Source organism: Anabas testudineus, chromosome 8 (genome assembly GCF_900324465.2).
Source record: "Anabas testudineus chromosome 8, fAnaTes1.2, whole genome shotgun sequence".
Taxonomy (NCBI): Eukaryota; Metazoa; Chordata; class Actinopteri; order Anabantiformes; family Anabantidae; genus Anabas; species Anabas testudineus.
This window is the reverse complement of record NC_046617.1, coordinates 4,360,939-4,365,138: the sequence shown is the minus strand read 5'-3', so window position 1 is coordinate 4,365,138 and position 4,200 is coordinate 4,360,939.

Sequence of the window (4,200 nt, the reverse complement as noted above, 5' to 3'; positions counted from 1 at the left end):
TAGCCGTGCGGAGCCGGAGCGCACATTTTTACGCGTCGTCATGCGCAGAATAAAATTTCACCAGCTTTATAAACACACCGTTTTTTCTTCTAACATCAGTTTTTAGCTTCTGTAGGAGCGCACTGGTCTTACGTTATATCTTGCAGTGCTCGTTCATGCCATGTATGTCCATTTCGACGCAGTTTGGAGACAAACCGGTGGACTTATTGCAGCTCGGCCTCTCAGCCGCTGGGAATATCCGAGCCGATCCAAACCAAGCCGAGCTGGATGATCATGGGTATATGACACTCCGAGGTCATTTTACCAAGTAACATAACAACAGAAACATATGTGCATCCTTTGAGAGAATTAGAGGGGTTCACTGTAAAAGGGCACCTACATTTAGGGTCTATACCCACGGCTTGAGTACTTTTTCTAGAGGGAACTAACAATTATCCAAATCAATCCTTTACTTTTTAATTAATGAATTAATCCTGGAGTGCAGTGTTTGCACACCTCCACCCTACTGCCTCTGTCACAGTGGTGTATTCTGTATAAGTGTTGCAGAGATGTAAACAGTTTTCTACACTTTGTATTTTCTACACCAGGTTGACTTCAGTTCTCTTTACCAACATGTAGCTTGGTTACATATTTTGTGTGACTTAATGTCACTCCTCGTGTGCTAATGCAATGCTTCATGCAAACCTCAGGATCAGCTCTGACACCAAACATTTGTCTCAGTATTATGCTTTACTATTCCCAGTAAAGCAGCATAAAACCATACATAATCATTAGCTGCAGATAGAATCAGTGTGGTGACTGTTGTAAATGTCTGTGTAATTCTTGAGTTTACAGTGGATATTTAATTTTGACTTAACATCAAGCTGTGCATCACTCTTTTTCTCAATAGTTAATCACATTTGAAACATTCTGTTTGTCCCACAAAAGGCCATCACTGTCTGGTTTCAAAATGTAATAAATCCAGTAACAAGTTCATCACAGGTACTAAAACAGAATATAATATATTACACCACAGCATACAAATATGTAATAAATTACTTAATGTTAGTGAATTCATGTATTAACAAAAACTCATCTTATTGAGCCCCTTTTAGTTTAATAGGGTTAGCCCATAACAATTTATTAAATGTTTGTATACATATTATAAATGTTACATAGTAGGAAACCACAGCTATTTTCTAAATCTGAAACTTCGTCTACTATTAATTCTTGTGGCATTATGACAAAATCAGTAAAAATATTTATATGTTCCAAAGGATATTTGGCTGAGTTGCCTTAAAATATGGCATGCTTGTGAGGGTAAAACCGATGATAGTAAATCTGCTTCAGAATACAACCAACCATTAAAAATGTAATCCCTTTTGGACACCATATCAAAGCAGGCCCAAATAAATGCATTATCAAATGTACTACTGTGGATTTGAGAATTTTAATTAGTGTGTTAAACATTATTATTTTCAGTAAATGTGACTCAGTTAGTACTGACTACATGCACACAGTGTTTTTTTGTCATATCAAATGAGAAAATCTGATTTAAAAAATGCAATACATACTTTTCTTTTCTATGATTTGTGTCCAGATCATAATAACTGAAAATATTGAATTACATGATTCATAACATCAGACGAGTGTATAAAATTATAACATTTGAAATAAGGTAAAATAAGATAAACTTTATTAATCCCTGAAAGGAAATTCGGGTAGTCTTGTAGACAGAAAGATAGTAAAAGTGGTGAGCAATCATCTGGCTAGGGTGTTGTAGAGCCTGACGGCCGTACTGTTTAGTTCTGCAACACAGTGAGGTGAGTCGTCCACTGCAGCTACTTCTCTGGTCTATCAGGATATTGTGTAGGGATGGGTCTGTGTATTCTAGGATCTCTCTATCTTTATCCGTGTGCGTCTCACCACCCCAGTCTCCAGTGAGTCCAATCTTATTCCAGTCACTGTGTAGTCTTTTTGCACCAGTTTGTCGAGCATCCTTCTGCTCTATGCTGCCTCCCCCCCTACCATTTTGAATTGCTGCAAAAAAATTTCAGCAAAATGGACCAACCTCACATAATTTCTGGCTTTGATTTTTAAAGTTCCTCTGTAGTTTGATCATTTTTATTTCCATCAAACAATGTTACATCCTTTTGTTTTAACACATTACATCTTTGGGCTTCAAGCTCGGGTCCTATACCAGAGGCCTGGGAGCCTGAGGGTCCTGTGCAGTATCTGTACACCCTTCTGGACAGACATCTCGGATGTGCTTCCTGGAATCTGCTGGGGACACTCTCCCAGTTTTTAGGCCACTGTCCTGAGTGTTCCATTTACCACACAGACCACTGTTGATTTCATCTTCCACATCTTCTTTAGCTCTTCTCTCAGGCCTTGTTTTTTTTTTCCTAATTTTTACCTTTACTTGGGATTTCTTCATCTTTCACTATGGCCTTCTTTGTTTGTCCACCACTACTACATCCGGTTTGTTAGCCATTAGTGGTTTGTCAGTCGCTATCTGGATGTCACACAGGATCTCAGGAGGGGTGTATTTCATTTTGACCTTGGGACTTACAGCCCATACTCTGCACAAATGTTCCTGTACACTATGCCTATACACTAGGCCACTTAGTTATCGTGTTCCATGTACACTCTGCATGCTAGCATCTTGTACCCTGCTGTTATGTGCTGGATTGTCTCAGGGGCATCTTTGCACAGCCTACACATAAAATCTTCTCTGGTATGATAGACCCCAGCCTCTACTGACCTTGCACATAGAGCTTGTTCCTGTGCTGCCATGATTAGTGCCTCTACACTGTCTTTCAATCCAGCTCATTTCAGCCATTAATAGGATTTTCAATATCAGCGACTTCTTCTACCTGCTGGTGGAGATGCCATTGTGGGGTTTCTCCTTCCACGATGGTTCCTGTTTTTGCCCCTATTCCTTCTTGGGTTTCTGCTGCTTAAGGTATTCACTAGGCATCATCAGTTCATCAGTTGGAGCCATATTCCTGTTGTACTCATGGATCTTTGTTGCTTCGTCCTGAATTGTGGCTCTAATGCTCACTAGGCCTCAGCCCTCTTCCTTATGCTTAGTGTACAGTCTCAGGGTACCCTCCATTCATTGTAAGAAACTTCCTTGATTTGATGTCAGTGGCTTCTACCTCTTCCGTTGGACAGCTTATTATCAATTCTTTAGACAGTATCTGTAGCCAGTCTTGTTGATGACCTGGCTGATGGGGTTTAGGCCTATGCAGACAGCAGTGGGAACTGGTCATTTCCTTGGTAAATCCCACACTTGAAGGCAACTTGTCCTTCTAGGGTTGTTTTCCACAGCCCCATTGGATTTCTGACGAAGACTCTTAGAGTCCTGTTGAACTTGTATTCCAGTACTAATTGCATTCCAGGAACTATGTGTAGTAAATCCAGGCGGTGCACAGATTGGTAAGTCTGGTCAATCTTGGAATGTGTGGGTAATGATATTCCCCTCTTGACCTGTTGTCCCGGGTGTCCCATGCTGTAGCATCTGTGTTGTACCTCGTTGATCTCTAGTTGTGATCATGTCATACTTGTCGATGTTGGAAACTGAGCTACTCATTGTTTCGATGTTATGTCTCGAAGGAATCCATCTGTCTCACATCCTCTTCAAGTGTAGTAGCAGCATTGTTAATTTAGCCTATTGACTTTTAATGTTTTAAAATATTTTTTGTATTAATGAATAACTTTAGTTTAATTATGTTGTTGTTGTTGGTGGTGGTGTTTTTGGATCAGTTATTATGTTTACATGTCTTTATTTTGCACAAATCATTTGATCTTGCTGTTCTTGCACATAATTTCCATCATCGTTTTTACAGTACATCAGATGTACATTGTACATTTCAGCTACTGGTTCGCTGCTGTTTTTGTGTTTTGTGTTCTGTCTTCAGACGTCTGTCTGCACTTTCTCTTTGTGTTACTGCACTGTTTGCACTAGGTTGCACAGGATGCACTTTATGTGGCTAGGACTACTTAGTAGTCCTCAGCTCCATGTCTTATTTAGCACCATGGTTGTGGAGAAACGTTGTCTCATTTCACTATGTACTGCTTCAGCTATATGTGGTTGGAATGACAATAAAGCTTCTTGACTTGTTGACTTGTTGTTGACATAATAAACCCCTTGTATGCCAGGGGCTACCAAAACAAGCACACAACAGATCCAGATTATGATAACATATTAATGTCATT